Source organism: Sander vitreus, chromosome 4 (genome assembly GCF_031162955.1).
Source record: "Sander vitreus isolate 19-12246 chromosome 4, sanVit1, whole genome shotgun sequence".
Classification (NCBI taxonomy): Eukaryota; Metazoa; Chordata; class Actinopteri; order Perciformes; family Percidae; genus Sander; species Sander vitreus.
In genome coordinates this window covers 28,279,059-28,296,285 of record NC_135858.1, presented here as the reverse complement: position 1 = coordinate 28,296,285, position 17,227 = coordinate 28,279,059, and the positions used below count along the sequence as shown (strand labels likewise).

General features: G+C 41.3%; 1 protein-coding gene across 1 annotated transcript in view; it reads left to right on the top strand.

Moving 5' to 3' along the window:
* Positions 1 to 17,227, top strand: part of ptprt (protein tyrosine phosphatase receptor type T) — a 438,297-nt gene that overhangs the window by 378,199 nt on the left and 42,871 nt on the right. The window lies entirely within an intron of this gene.

The window sequence follows — 17,227 nt, the reverse complement described above, 5'->3', positions numbered from 1 at the left end:
TCTTTACCTTTCGGTCATCTTCAATCTTATTTTCCATTTCTTCCTTTTCTCCCACTTTTTTCACCAATTACCCTCTTCTCTCCTTCCTACTTTTCTTCTTTACATTCCTTCTGCTCCATCTGCTTACCTCTGTTCCCCTCTCATCCCTCATTCTCTTTTTTTCTCTCACTGTGCCACTTCTTTTAATCCCAACTGTCCTCTGGTTTCCCCTAATGTTTAATCTCTATCTTCACCTTTGCTTTAAATCCCTCTCTTCTCTTACAGTCCCTTTACTCCCACGCATCTCTTTCTCTCACCTCTCCGTTCATCTCCCTCGCTCTCCCCTCCATCCATCCATCCATCCATCCATCCATTCATTCATCCTGTCTGATTAACTCTGACAGTAAATGGATTGAGGCAAAGCGCAGTAGTGTTTTGTCATTACTGGCATCTGTCTGCTTCTATTTCCTCCTCCCCCTCCTCTTCACTTCTTCTTTTTCTCTTCTCCTTCTCAGCCCTCAGTTCATAGAGCAACCTTCCCATATGGTCATTTATTATTCAACAGAAGCATGTCTTCAAAATAAACTGATTTATTGGCGAGCATTTACATATGTGCAAAGAGGGGGTACAGTGTGTGTGCGTGCGTGCGTGCGTGCGTGTGTTTGTGTGTTGGTCTATTTGTTATCAAGGAGAATTAAGGTGAGGAAGAGTTGTATGGCCATGTCTGATATTGGTCTTCATGTAGACTCCTGCACAGCATTTTGATGTCTGTTCATCAGTGGTAGAAGAAGTATTCTCAAGTAAAAGTACTAATACCACACTGTAAAGATACTCCATTACAAGTGAAAGTCCTGCATTTAAAATGTTTCTTCAGTAAAAGTGTTTAAGTATCATCAGGAAAATGTATTTAAAGTATTAAAAGTAAAAGTAGTCAATGCAGAAAAATACTCACATTTGAGAAACTGGAAACGATCCAAACAGTTCTGTCAATTAACTAAGTGTTTAATGGTCTAATCATTTCAGCTGGATTTATAAGCTGTTATATTGTTGGGTAGTTTAATTTATAATAAAACATCGTATTTTATAAACTACATGTGTTTTGTGTTCAAAAATCTGAATTTGTAAAGTAACTAAAGCTGTCAGATGAATGTAGTGGAGTAAAAAGTATAATATTTCTCTCTGAAATGTAGCGGAGTAGAAGTAGAAAGTGGCATGACAAGAAAAGACTCAAGTAAAGTACCTGAACATTTATACTTAAGTACAGTACTGGAGTATGTACTTTGGTTACATTCCACCACTGGTGTTTATTTGTGTTTTGTATTCTGTCAGTTAGCTAGTGTTTGTTGGGATGTGAATGTTCTTGATACACTGCAGTCGTCACAATTGGTTACAGTTTTCAACTCTTAAAGAGAAGATGTGCGTCAGCAGGAGCTGTGCATTAACATTTTCAGCTTATGTCGATACACACCTTTTCATCCTTTGATCGTTAACTTCCGTGGAAACAGCAACAAGTTCTGAGTTTAATCTGAATGGTTTCAATTTGAAATGACGGCAACTTTTCTATAATAAAAAAATCAATCCTGTCCGTTTGTTGACTCCACTTTCAAGACCGCAAATGTTTCCCAAGGAAATGGTCTTTAGATGATTTGTGGCTAGACCGAGCTGTGTTTTATTCGAATGCCATTTATCACTGACACTTTTACTTTCATTATGAGTCAGATAAATTCAGCACTGAGTTTCTTATCTGCCAAGCTGCACGGAATGGAGTCTGTAACTATCAAACCTGCCCATTTGTTATGATCATTGATTTGCTCATTGATTTTTTTTTCCTACTGCTGCTTTATTTTCCATCACTTTGAATAATGCGCAAAGAACCTCAGAAAAACCTTTATTTATTGAATAGAATATATATATTAGGGCTGTCAAACGATTAATTATTTTTAATTGTGATTAATTGCTGAGGTTCTATAGTTAATCGCGATTAATCGCATATTCATCACATGATGAAAATTCTATTATTTTGCATTTCAGAACAGTTTTTAAGTACATATTAACAATCGAAAGCAATTCTTACCAGTGTATCTTGATTGGGAATCAAATGAATGCAAAGAAAGTTACTTTATGAACTTGATTTTAAGATTTGTAATTATTTATTTACTGTAAACAAAAGAAAAATGTGTGAATCTGTCATTATTGCACAATTACTCCAAGTACCTAACTAAAAAACAAAAAATCCCTGAACCCGCGTTGGGAGTTTCGTTGAAGTTGGAGGTAGTCCAGTTTTTGTCTAATGAGCGGACACTTGCAAGCAGGATTGATGGAACAGGTGGCCGGCTAGCGTTAGCTTTCCACCTAGCTAGGTCATACTCCAGCCCCCGTTCGTGTTTCACCGCTGAGGATGTCCCCCCGTGATCGCCCGCTCCGGCCGCTGCCCGCTACGGCCGCTGCCCGCTATGGCCGCTGCAGCTGCTCGCTCCGGCCACCGCTGCTGCCCGCTGGTCAAACTAACCTGTACGGCGGGCCACAGCAACCTCTTATTTCCGAACATTCATCTCTCCCCCGCTCCCCGAGGGCCGGTGGTCTAGCGTCACGTTAACTGTACTACTATGCTTAGCTCCGTAGGTGGTAGCTCAAGCTTGACGTACTTCGGTGATATTTTAATTTGGCTTTACACAATGGCTTTCGACTTGTCTACGAGCCGTCCGGGAGTTTTGGAAAATAAGAAGCGCCATTCAGGATTTCATTGCTGCTGTCTTTCTCCATCATGCCTGCAGCAGCAGGATGTGTTACGAGGAAGTGGCAGCTTGATGATAAGTAACGGTGCTGCAAAGGGTCAAAATAGTAGCCTGTTAGTCACGACGCAAAGCCGAGTTAAGTGTAAAATAAATTAATAAATGCCGGCATGCGATTAATGCGATTTAAAAAAAGATTAATCGCATCACGTCGGCCCTTATTCGCATCGCTTTAACGCTGACAGCCCTAATATATATATATATATATTCTCTCAGACAGGCAGTCTATTGTTTTAATGACTTTAAGTCATTTAACTCCGGTGGATTTTGATTTCCTTCGCCCCCTCCAAGCTTCTGCCAAAAACAAGCGCCTCCCCAAATATAGATATTGGCACTTTTGCTCTCCCCAGGAGGCAATATATATATACATATATATATATATATATATATATATATATATATATATATATATATATATATATATATATATATATATATATATATATAACTTATATTAGAATTGTGTTCAGTGTTTGAGAAACACTATTAGTCTATCTGTCCTCCTCTCATTGTAACTTTATTTCTCAGTTTTCTCTCGATTTCCTCTGTTGCCTTCACATTCTTTCTCTGCCTCTCATTATGTTTACTTTCTAAAGTTATGATTAGAGTGAACGCAAATAGCATTCCAGAAGGTACGAGATGCGTTAAGTCAATAAAAAGAATGTGAGTAGACGCAGGTTGGCTGTGGGCTACAAGAATCGATATATATATATATATACACACATGCACAAACTCACCCCAAAGCCCTCTCTCCATTCGCTAATGTGTACCGCTGTTCAAGTGAATGAGAATCATTACAAAGGCAGTCAGTCTTTGCCAAGCGCTATTACTACACACACACACACACACACACACACATACATACACTCACACACCTTTCACCCAGTGTTACACCTCCAAGCATCGCTGACATAATCAGTATCCCCTCCTGCATCATGTTGCTTCTCATTACAGCGGAGGTATGATGGTGTGTGTGTGTGTGTGTGTGTGTGTGTGTGTGTGTGTGTGTGTGTGTGTGTGTGTGTGTGTGTGAGAGAGACCGAACACAAGAGAGGGTGAGGGCATCTAGTTTCTGTGAGTGTGTACGTGTTTGTGTGTGAAACAAACAAGGGCGGAAGGATTCATGTGTGTATATATGTATATATATATATATATATGTGTGTGTGTGTGTGTGTGTGTGTGTTTTAGCATCATATGCAGCTGTACCTCTCTCATCCTGGCGCAGATTCTCAACACGTCCGCCGAGCTGCTCTGAAGTCACAACGCCAAATACTCCTCTGAAGTGTTTGACCAAAGAACCACAACAAATATTAGCATCTCCCAAGCTGTCACACACACACACACACACACACACACACACACACACACACACACACACACACACACACACACACACACACACACACATTGCACTCAGGCTTGTACAGATCACAGCAGTATAGTTTGTGCTTGATTGCTTGCAGCAGTGCAGCACTGTTGCAACATTATTTCACGGACGGACAATAAGAGGAATTTGTGATCTGATTTTTGTTTTTGGAAAATTCTGTTCAAGTTTTTGTTTTTTTCAAGGCAGTCATTTCAAAAATGCACATTCCCATTTAAAAAATATATCTGCATTGCTAAATCTAAAAAAATTAAGAGCGGTCGGGGCCATAGATTCATTGGGGGAATAGTAATTTTGTAAAAAGAAAAGGCCTTTCTCAAGCTGTTGCCACAAAACTGGAATTACCCTTTTGTCAAAATTACACTGTATACTGTCACATTAAGAGTTTACATAATTGAAAGTGAGGGGCCAAACCTGAACCATGGAGAACAGCCACATATTTTAAAAAGTATACAAAAGTAGGCCTATGCTGTTGTAGGTAGGGCTGGGTACCGAATTAGATACATTTTAGGCACTAACCGAATTGCTTCCTTAGTATCGAATATCACAAAATGCCTCGTCATTAAATACCACATTTCAAACCTAAGAAGCAAATGTTGTCAGTGCCAGTGAGCCAATAAGCATGCAGCATGCTTCTACCAAGATCTAATAATGCTGCTGATTGGCTGACTAACATTACACGTCGTAGAGACACGCAGGAAAAACTCAAAAAATATTTGTGCGGTAATTATGTTAGGTTATGTTGTATCTTCCTTGGGATTTCATAAAATTTGTATTAAAAAAAGTATGGTTCAGTAACCGGTATTTATTTTTTTTAAATGATACCCAGCCTTAGTCAGGGGTTAAAGATGTGGTTAGGTTACATTTTTATTATTTAAAGATGCGATTGGGTAATGTTTCTTCTCTCATGTTCATTCTCCTGCGTAAAATTGCAATTCTAGTCGTGAAAGAGTGACGGAGAGACACATCTTCTTCTCCATAGTGTAAAATAATACACAACCTGACAACCACATGATGAAATGGTTTGTGTTGCAGCTCCCAGCAGGAGGGAAGCAAACAGATAATTGCGATAATGAGGCTGATTTTCAACGCCAGCGGTGGTATTATTGACACGGTGATTGCTGTTTAACCATTGTTCCTCTTCAGATGCAGTTGGGGGTAAAAGACACACAGTAATACCAATACGATGCTGATTTTTAACAATTGTTTGTCGCCCAAAAAAAAAAAAAGCATCAGGTGGTGGAGGGAGGCGATGAAGTGATGATTGTGGTTTTAATTAGAAGGGGTAGGATTGTAAGTGATTATATTCCATGTTTCTAACACTTCAGGGGGTAGTCAATTGGATATTCGTTGATAGCTTATAATGACGATAATTGATTGTTGACGAACAAATCAGAATTAATGAGATGTGATTCTGTCTAGACAAGAGACCCACTCAAGGAGGATTTGAACTTTCTTTTTAGCCACCTATCCAGTTTAACTTGCCCTCTGTCAGAGCACATAGCCTTCCCCTGAACTCCTGTGCTAACAAGTCGGTAAAGTGGATCATCAGGCTGCCGTTGTGACAGTCTTCGTTTCGGATTTCTGCGTTGAAGCTGACATGAAGGAACAAGCTGAGCGCGGCTCCGTTAATTCCCTTCTCATATACCTAATGAGTCGCAGTGTGCTATTATACCACCACTTATATGCAGATAACTTTTCCTTCTCTGTCTGGCTTGTGAATGGCCTGCTGCTACCAACATTTTATTATACTGAAGAGACGATGTCCCTCGAAAAGTCTTAAATGGGACACTAATGAGAAGAGAGTGTCAATTGGTCAGTGGGAAAGAAGATGATTTGCTGTCAGAAGGGCCAACAGGATATATTGCAGGCTGTTCTCATGAACCATTCTTGCATATAGGGCCCTATTTTAATGATCTAAGCACACGGCGTGAAGCTCATGGCGCAGGTGCATTTAGGGAGTGTCCAAATCCACTTTTGCTAGCCGGGCGCATGGTTCATAAGGGTTGTACTTAGTGTCTTCATTAATTCATAGTTGTGTTTTGGGCGTAACATGCAATAAACCAATCAGATTGTCATCTCCCATTCCCTTTAAAAGCCAGGCGCGTTTGTACCTTGGCGCATTGCTATTATGATGGCAGATTTGCAGCGTAATATTTTTATATGTAATCTTTTGCATGTTTGTGTGCTGCTGCGCTTCCCTGTTTGTGTGTGTGTGTGTGTGTGTGTGTGTGTGTGTAACAAGCATAGTGTGTGCGCGCTGTGCACGAGCCTAGGCACATTTTACTAATTTGCTGTTTAAAATAACAATGAAATGCTGCGCTATTGACTTGTTTTTGTTGGTCAATGGCGTTATCACTTCCTGCTGCCTCAAGATAGCAATACGCCAAGAATGCATCTGAACACACCTCCCTGTAAGACCAGCACGCCCATTGGCGCACAGAAGGGCGAAGGTGCATTTGTTATTTAAACGTTGAGGGTGCTGGACGGGAAATTGACAACTGCGTCGGTCTTAAACAGGCAAAGACACTTGCGTCAGGCTTTGCGCTGCGCCGGGTGCAAGATAGGGCCCATAGTCTCTTGTGAAACACAGTCTTACTCCCATCCCCAAAAAGCGACGCTTTGTCAGGTGCCTTTGGCGTTTGTTATTGACGCAAAAAGTCTCCTTTGGCGTCATATTTAGACGTGCTTGGTCGGGACTTCTGGCATCACTTTTTGACGCTCTGGGTCGGGGACGTACGTTTAACTGACATGTGGCACAAGAACGGGACAAGTAGGTCTCTTGTCAAACTCAATGGATGCGGGGAAAGGATGGAGTGTCTAATGTGCAGCGCTCTCTATGTTGTACAGGCTGTAAAGTCCTCTGAGACAATTGTGTGAGTCTGTGCCAAAAGGAAGAGTGTAAATCACCTCTGGATAGTCGACGGACTGGGAAAAGGTTTGATGGTGGTGGCTGTCAAAAGAGAAATATTCACAGATATACACCCATATAAATCACATCGCCACACAGTTACTGTACCAAAGCAAGGAGAAGGTTGAGTTATATTAAGGTGCTTTTGGTTTTTGAAAGAGAGCGGTCCGTTGGAACAAATTAGTGAATGCTTCTTTAAGGGTCTAAAGGGTTAATAGTGAAATCTATCTAATAAATCAGGAAACCTGTGTGTGTGTGTGTGTGTGTGTGTGTGTGTGTGTGTGTGTGTGTGTGTGTGTGTGTGTGGTCTGTCTTTGAAATATCTCATGAACCGTTCATCCAATCTACTTTACACTTGGTTTCCTGGGTACCCAACTTACTTGGGGCTTGGAATTTGGAGCAGCCGCAAAAAGCCTGTTTGGAAATTAACACGTCTGCTGAAGGGTTAAATTTGTTAACGATAAGACAAGACGAGACAATACCGCCGTCCAACGCTGACTGTGGCAAAATCAACATGTATTGTTGACGAAAAAGACAACTCTCTCTCTCTCTCTTTCTCTCTCGCTCTCTCTCTCATTTTGGGGTACAATGGCTCTGGAGAAAGCTTCAAGCAGCAATACCACTGGCCAAGCAATCAGCCCATTCCATAAACAGGCACATTTTATGGTGAAATTCAAGATGCTGTTTTGTTGTCTCTCATGGACAAAATGGATGCCAGACATCCAGATTTGTCATTTCCACATTTGTATAGCCTCAGTGAAACCGACTATATGGTTTAGTGTTACGATACACTGATGCACTGACAGCCGTGTAACTTTAAAGTGTAAAGAAGCTGCAGTTCTTTCTTCCCTCCATCTTTCTCTCCTTCTCCCTCTCATTTGTCTCTCTCTCTCTCTCTCTCTCTCTCTCTCTCTCTCTCTCTCTCTCTCTCCCTCTCTTTCACCCCAGACAGCCTTCAAACAGCTGGAAACAGCATCTTGAGGTGTGTGTTTGTGTGTATTAGTCGACAACGTTTTGAGTTGTTTGACACATCAGCTGCAGGGAGCTCTGCTCTTAATAGGCTATTACACACTATAATACCCTCCAACACACACACACACACACACACACACACACACACACACACAAACACACACACACGTGCATGTGGATATGCAAGCTGACACAGAGGCTCCACACACATGAATACACAGTTGCTGACACTGGTACACCCACATCACTTCAACATTCAAACATTACTTTCAAACACACACGCACACACACACACACACACACACACAGACACACACACACCTTTCAACACTCATTTTAAAGATGTTTCAGAGCATACGGGGAAAGTGAAGACACACTTTAACACACTTACACGCTACTCAATCTCGCACACATACACACACTTACACTCAATCACACATGCTATTAAATTCCCTAATGCCTTGAGCCAGGCAGACAGCGGAGTGTGTGCCGTGAGTGAGTTGAGCTCCATAGGGAGTTAACTGATTAAGTATATCTGTGACAGACACAATCCCTTCTTAGTGGCTACTGAAAAAAAAAGACGCGAGGAGGAGAAGAGAGGAGCTGAGAGGAAAGAAGAGGACAGAAGAGTAAAACATCTTGTTCAGCACTTTCAACTGTCTACTCTCTCTCTCTCTCTCTCTCTCTCTCTCTCTGTGTGAAATACCAGCACCATCTGTTTATGTGGACATTTTAACAGAGTTATGGCTGTTTACGGCGGTGTCGTTAACGAGTGACTTGTCATGGTAAGCTGCTAGATAGTGTTTTAAACCTTTATTCCTTATGTTTCTGTACATGTATGTGTAATTACTGGTGCTTTATGGAGTGCAACAATTAACAAACGCCTCTGAGCATCCAGCTAATACCTTTTCAAACACTTGAGTGACAAGCAATGAAGGCAAGGACATCAGGCTTCATATCCTAGACCAGAGATCTTCAACAAGGGGTCCGGGACCCCTTAGGAGGTCCTCAGAGTTACTGCACGGGGGCCACCAAATTATTGTAAGATTTTTAGAATTTTCTTTTCAAAAATCAAAATGTCTTAACGTGAATCTACAACACGGTCTCACGGAAGTTCGTGAAATGGTCACACTTTTTTTTAATTTATTGATTTATTGATGTACCGGACATGATTATGTGGGTATTTTTAGAACGGGGAAAGGACAGGTCACACGCCGGGACACGACCCGCGGTCTCTGGGTGCTCAGCACGGAATGGGAAGCATGTATACGGAGGTTGGGTTTAGGAAAAGAAGAACGGGGGAAAGAACACGCCACACACCGACACGACCCGCGGTCTCTGGGGGACACGCAACAACAACTGGACGGTTGTGTTTAGGGAAAGAAGAACTGGGAAAGGAACCGTCAACAACGGGGAAATAAAAAGCCACGCGCGGGATGCGATCCCCGGTCTCCTGGGTGAAAGTCCTGTGTTGTTTGACCCATCCACCACTCCAACCAACCTCCATACACGGATTTTCGGCTTTTCATACTACTCCCTACCATAGTCGTACTGTGATCAGGAAATATGCTTCCCATTGAAATACATTAAATTAAAATTCGTGCTCACCACACGGAAAAAAAAGACATAATCGTGTCCTGTTCACGAATCAATAGATTAAATAACGTGACCATTTCACGAACTGCCGTGAGACTGAGTTGGAATCTAACATAGTATTATTAGCAAATATAAATAAAAAAAAAACAACAGTGATTACTGGCCTATGGGTAACGTAGTCACTAAGGTAGCCATTCACAGATCCAGTTAATCCTGAGGATGCACTGTGCCAGATGTATGGTTAACATTAAAAGATAATTTATAAAATCATGCCAACTGTTATTATTTTAACAGCTTAGTATTCTATGCACTAAAATGGTATGTATAAAGGCTTTAGGCTGACCACATGTTATTGTAGGCCCAGTTTAATATGCAACTTAATGTATACAGTATATAGTCGTAGGGGGTCCATGATCCGTCTCTCTCAGTTAAGACCCCTGACCTGCGCCACTTGAATGCCGATGATCCTTTAACTTCCATCACCATCCCAGAGAATACAGGCAGAACCAAAGGGAGACGGGATTTGATTGATAAAGAGGGTGTGCAATGATACAGTATTTTAGTAGCAGAAATCTCCCGTCATGCTTCTAAAGAATGCAATTTGAATTTCTATTAGCCATGAATAATGAAAATTAAAGCCTTAGTGCGTAACTTTTTGATATTAATGAACGTCCGTTACATTCAAGCCATTACCAAATGAGTTTCTACGAAGCTAATTAAGACTTTCAGCTCCACACAACTCTCTCTGTATTTCTTAGTATGGCTGTGTTCAGAAGATTGGTGTCATCGATTGGTGTTCCGCGTGCAGAAAATCAAGTGAAGATAATGACCTCTTCTGAAGAGTCCATCATTTTTAAAGTTTTTTTTAATCCTCCGTGTCCTCCTAGGCTACTAGCAACTGCGTGGAGGAGGAGGGGAGGGGGGAATTCCTCATGGGGGAGACAGAAACTACGCACTATAGCTTTAAGAGGGGGTAGGATTAAAAACAGTTCTCAGCTGCTTCCTACCCCTTTTGAACATGAACACTATTATCTGAGTTTCTTATGTTTCTCAGGATCTCATTTGTTTTTTTCTTGTTTGTTGCTCATAAGTTTAACTTTTGACTTAAGAAAAAACAATAAAATAAAGCTGCATTAATGCCACTGAGATACTGTATTATCTACAGTATATCCTATAGTCTGTCTGCAGCGTTGTGAAATAAAACCTAATTGGGACATTGAAGCATTAAATTCTTCCCTCTCCAGTAGCAAGTTCTGTTACACTTCCTAGCTCTTTGCAGGCAGATGGAAAGACAATGGGATTCAAAAGAGGCTGTAAGTAGAGGTTTTAACCGCCTCATATCTCAAATGTCCAAATCTGCAGGAGGTTGATAAGGTTTTTGTTCAATATCTATGACCCAGCAATTACTCTGCCCAGTGCTCTTGAAAACCTAAGCCACCATAGTTTCAGCCACATCATCCTTTAGCTGCCAAACTCTTTCTCCCAAACCACAAAGACACTTTCACTTGACATGGGATCGTAAACACCCATAAATGATTTCTCCTGAAAGAAAATGTCCTCTTATTTTTTTATTCTAAGAGTAGATTCAATGAGTAGTTCAATCTTTCAATAGTTGGGGATGTAAAATGAAAAAAGGAAAGTTGAGAAAGCTGAGGCAGAGAGTTTTAGCAGTAGCAGAGAGCCTAGTCTCTGATCAGCTACATAGTTCAGTGGAGGTCATAGATAATTTACATTTTCAAATATGAGCCGAGTCGTCGCCATGCGGGGTTGAAGAATTTAATTAGTTGTGTTTTCATGGGAGGATTTCAGCATTATATAACCTAAGTACTTTTTAAATGTCTTTTGCCTCATCAAGCGAGAACAATCTGGGCTAGACACTGGCATTATAAAGCAATAAAAGGGCAGTATATTCATGGAGCCAGACCATAATGACTCTATTGATTATCTCCTGCTCTAATTAATATATTTCAGTATATTACTGTTTGTGAAGTTACTTCCAAAATGTAATTCATTATAGATTACTAGTTACTGTCATTTGAGAGTAATTAGTTATATTACAATAATACTGTCTCTGAATTGTAATGCTTTACACTACTTTTGCATAACTTTTGAGTTACTTTCACCAAAATAACAGTGGAACTTTGACTTGGCAGGTAGCTTGTGAATTTCCCCACCGGATTAATAAAGTCTCCTCTTTATCCACTTTAATACATCATATTTTGTATAATTAATATGAATATGCAAAGTAACTGAAGCTATAAAAACAGAGAAGTAAAACTGAAAATACTGTTGTAATACAGTTGTATTGAAGTACGGCATGGTCACTCTCCATGGCTGATAAAATGCAACGATATTTACGTGTAGCAAGCCTCAACATTAATTCCCGACATGTTTCTATCTGTCAGCAGCTCGGACACACTGCTGTCCGTGCTGACGTACCGTCACCTGTTGTTGGAACACAGATGTTGTCCGTACCGTCTCTGGTTCTGGCTCTGACCACGGGGAACAGAGACGGGACAGCTCATTTCAACGCAGCGTAATAACTCCTGAAAATAATATCCATCTCGCAAATGTATCTGTCTCTGCAGTCATCTCAACCACCGAATACAACAACAGGAAATAATACTCACGGCTTTTCTTTTTTTCCCTGTGAAGAAATGTTTTGCGGTGTAGGTGAAAAAAAAAACACGTTGTCACTCACTGAGATTACTCGTTACTGAGATTGTAACAGGTATAATATTACTGAAATTGAATTAGTAATGTGTTATATTACAGCATTACAGCAAAAAGGAATACATTACTGTAATTGCGCTACTTTTGTAACGTGTTACTCCCAATACTGAGTATGTGGCTTCTATTTTTGGTAATATATACACGGAGAACCTCATCATGGCCTTTGATCTATGAGAACGACCAGTACAGCTGCTCCTGTTTGCTGTTGTGAGACGACTGCATTCATTAGGTACCAGTTTAGTTTATTTGTTTCACAGAGCATGAAATACAAATTGCATTGAAGGAATACAAAAATACATGAAAGGTTGTGGTATAAACCCGTAACGGCTTATATAAAAGACCACGACCAAAGGACATACACAGATGTAGACATTGTGGCTCCTGCTCATTTTATTTGTGTGCAGCGGCCGTGTGCAGGCTCTCAGTACATACAGTCTGATCTGATGTCTCCAAATTGCAGCTCTCTGCCGTATTCGGCTGCTCCCGTGAATCTCTCTGATATAAAAACACAGACGTCTATTTTGTTTGGCCTTTTCTGGACCCCTGACAGTTAACAAGTTCTCCCCAACAAAACTTTTACAGTGGCTGCCGGGGTAATGACAAGACTTGGGAGGGAAGAGGATAGAGAAAAAAAGACGAGACACAGAGAGAGAGAAAATGAAACCAAAGTTAAAGCCGAGAAAGGAGAGAAGAGAGTCGCAAGGTTATGAGGAGAGGGAGACTCAGCAGAGGAGTGGAGCTCATTAATGAGTAATGGGTTCGTGATCCTTCGCCCTTGGACACCATAGCTTCTGATGACTTTGTTGTTACGCCAGTAGTGCAGATGCCAACATAAGCCTGAGTGCACATATCTGCTCAATATGTCTACATCTATAACCAGATCTAGATCTAGGACACAGGCTTGAACCAAATTGTTAAAGAGCCCCTATTCTGCTTTTTTGTCCTGTCTTCTAGTGTGTTATTTAGTTTGTTTGTGTATGTAAACAAACGGAGCTTTCTCTGCCACAGACAGTACTTTTTATCAACTTCCTGAAAACGCCTCGCCCACATTCCTGTTTGAAATTCTTCAATCAGTGATGTCATTGATTGAAGAATGCCAGCCCAGTTTTTCATATGTGCTGCCCATTGGTGCTGCCTGAGCAAGCACAGCCCGCCCAGCGGCTTGTTTGAATTTGGTTGACCAATCAGAGCAGACTGGGCTTTTCAGGAAGGCGGGCCAAGAGCTCAGACAGAGTGTTTTAGGCAGAGGAGCTGCAGCAATGGGCAGTATGAGAAACATAATGTGTTTCTTGAACATCAAAGTGTATAAACCTATTCTAGTAAACCCTAAGAGTACAAATATGACACTGAAAAGGAGCATAATAGGGGCTCTTTAAGACGTTGTATAATATTTGTTGTAGTATTGGGTTTACATTTAAATTTGAATTGAGACTAACCTTGTAAAATCAGGTTAAAGTGACTCCTCTAAAGTGTTACAAACGTGTGTATGTGAGAATGCGATTGGTTTATATTCGACAGCAAAATGTTAGCTTAAACTTCCTGTATTCTTTGTTTTAAACACATGGTTAATGTTGTGAATTAAAACAAAAGTACTTGATTAGGTTTATGAAAAGATAGTTTGGGTTAAAATAATAAGTTTGGGTTACACTTTACTTGAAGGTATCTACGTAAGAGTGACATGACACGTCCTGAACGTGTCTTAAACATTATAAACAAGTCATGAACATTTATGACATAATGCTTATTTTAGTAAGTCTCATTCGGTTTTTGTCATGACAAGTTCTGGTTAGGGTTAGGGTTCATGTGTCATGACTGTGTCACGACAGTGTCATATGTTCATGACAGTGTCATGTCACTCTTATGTAGGTACCTTAAAGTAAAGTGTTACCTAAGTTTTTTATGTGACTTATATATGTAGGTTAAGTACGCAAGTTAAGAATGTTACATAAGCTAACTAACGTACGTAAGTTAAAATAAGTCAACATTGACTTTTGGTTTCACTCGGGACATGAACAGTGGTCTGCTGGGGAAAGGTCTGTGTTTTTTATTTTTTTTACCCATCCATCCACCCCGACCTCCTCCCTATGCTGAGTTTGAACGCAGTCTTTGATAAGAAATGTATTTGTGATGCATCAAAAACAAACGTAATCCGGGACATAATAACTTTCCCTGAGACTAATTCAAAGAAATACTCAATTATCTTACTCACTCACTCACTCACTCACTCACTCACACACACAGAGAGAGACACACACACACACACACACACACACACACACACAGTCAGCCTCTTTAAACCTGTGGCCTGTGTCCAGATCTGCAGTGTTTGCAAGCCAGTACCTCCTGCCATCTTAGCCCAATTAGAAGCTCCCCTCCCTGGGCAGAGAGAAGCGGAAAGGGCCCCTCCCTACCACCAGCCTCATATCGGTGGCTCTCGTATTATGACAGCCTTTGACACTAGCACTGTGTAATTACTGCTGTCTGAAGGAGCGAGGCCGTATGGGGCAGGAGAGTGGGAGAGGAGGAGAACAAAGCAAATGAAGGAAGACAAGGAAGGGAAAGAACGGAGGAGGATGAGGAGATGGAGGAGGAGATGAGGCAGGGACAGTGGACAGAATCAGACGGGAAAAGGGGGAAGAAAAGAAATGGAAGACGAGGCAGATGACACAGAAAAATAGGAGGAAAAGAAGTGGAAAAGAGATCAAGAAAAAACTGGCAGACTTTACCCCATGTTGTTTGTTTCTACATGTGGGAGTGTGTGTGTGTAAGAGAGAGAGAGAGAGAAGAGATGATATGTGTGTGTGTGCGTCTGCGTTGAGTGTGAGTGTGTGTTTGTGCGCGTGTGTGTGTGTGTGTGTGTGTGTGTGAGTGAGAGAGTGTGGGTGTGCTGATGGCTGATGACAGTATCTTGTACCGCTAGAGTGGAGTCATGCTGCCATCATTGTTGCCTCTCAGCCAGAGCTGGAAAATGTCTCTGATAGAAGCTGTACAAATGATTCTCTTCAAGGTGATCCTAGAAATGATAATCAAGGGCGGGGAATTCTATGCTAGCTATTCTGCATTAAGGATTAATGTTCAGTGATATTATTCAGTACCGGTGGAGCAAGTGATGTTTATATAGTGGATCAAAAAGCCAAAGTGTGGATACGGGCCTGGTGTATGGGCCTGTAAGTGATTTGCTACCACATCAGCATTCCAGGCTCGTGTCTCATACTTACAGTTAGATTGTAATACTTTTCTGGGGTAAATCGTGGGAACGGAATTGAAGGTGAAACGTCTCAGGCTTCTCTGACTATAAGGGTACTGTGTTTCAGGGTTGCCTAGATGGTAGACACTTAGGAGCTTGGAATCAGAGTTACACAGTTTGTCTTTCAGGATGGTCCTAGTCTCGCATTGCCAGACCTATCTCCACAGCTCTGTGGAGTAAGGACCGACTGCACCACAGATACATTTTAGAAGCAGAGAAGAAGAAAAAACACTCGTCTTAGGCGGCGCTAAGCTCCAGACGCAGAGACAATAGGCTCGTTCGAGATGAGCCAGGTCTGCGCAGAATCGATCACGTCGGTTAGAATTGTGTCCGACTTGATCCCGACTCGGTCTGACGTCATGCACACGTTGGCAACGATAACATCACGAGATCAAGGCTGCCGCAGTTCTGAGACGCAGGCAGCGCAGTTGCTTTTCACCGACTGCAAGACCCAGGCGGACCCAGGGCATGCTGGGAAATGCCGGCCTCTCAGCTGATCTACCAGCTGATTGGTTCAGAATCGACTCAATATGATGACGTTTTATATAAACTTTTTATTGATTTTGAATTGGAGGGATATTAACTGCTATTTGTATGATTTAAAGGTTTATTCTGTACAAACCACATGTTGTGTGGCTGATAGTGACGTTTAGAAGTCAGAGAGACTAAATCCGTTCAGATTACGGATCATCTACAGTGTGTTGTTCATTAAAATCAGCAACAGATCGCATGTAGAGCATTTTGAGAGCTACTCTGTCATAATTAAAACAACTGGAGACTGTGTAAAAGCTGATATATGGGTCTGATAACATTTTATTAAATCAGAATCGGACCACAGTGTTTCTGTCACTTCCTGTTCAGCCTGAAGGCTGCTGGAATCGGCTGGAAACTGTCCGACTTGACAGCGGATTTTTGTCACCGCCCCCGGCTGCTGCCGCCTGCTCTTGTCCACTTTACAGGCGAGGCGCACTTCATCTCGAACAAGCCTAGTGGCTCTGCTATATAGTCTCTGGAAGGAACTTGTTTTGGTGGAACATTTGCACCCCGCAAAAAAGAAAACGCCACATACAATATTACATTAAGTTAACAGTGCACACAATACAGTAACTTGAGCTATTAGCTGGATACAACCTCATTTACTCTGACTTTTTTAGTATAATCAACTTTTATTGTATAGGGCTAAATCTGTATGTATTATTTATAGTTTATTAATCCCTTTAAATCTTTTCCTTCAGTCCAGAGACATCAGATGTAAAATAGCTCCCAAGCTAATTCTGGCACACTTGACATCTTTTTATGTATTATTAGTGTGCATTGTCCCTGTTAAATAAACCTGAAAAGAATAAATAAAATACCAGTGTACCGCCGTGTGTACTTCGTCCACAGCAATCCCACCAATCGGTCCCAAAGCGTTCCAGTTAGAGAGGAAATGCCGTAAACAATGGCCGTCGTTTATCAATCCATCATAGAAACCAGCGCAGATATGAGCGCAGAAATCATCTTACGACAGGCTTCACGTGTGATTCATGAAACATTCGTATCACACCAACCAGAGCGTAAGAATGGTCGTACATTGATAAATGCAGCAGCTGGAAACAATTTAAATTAATTTA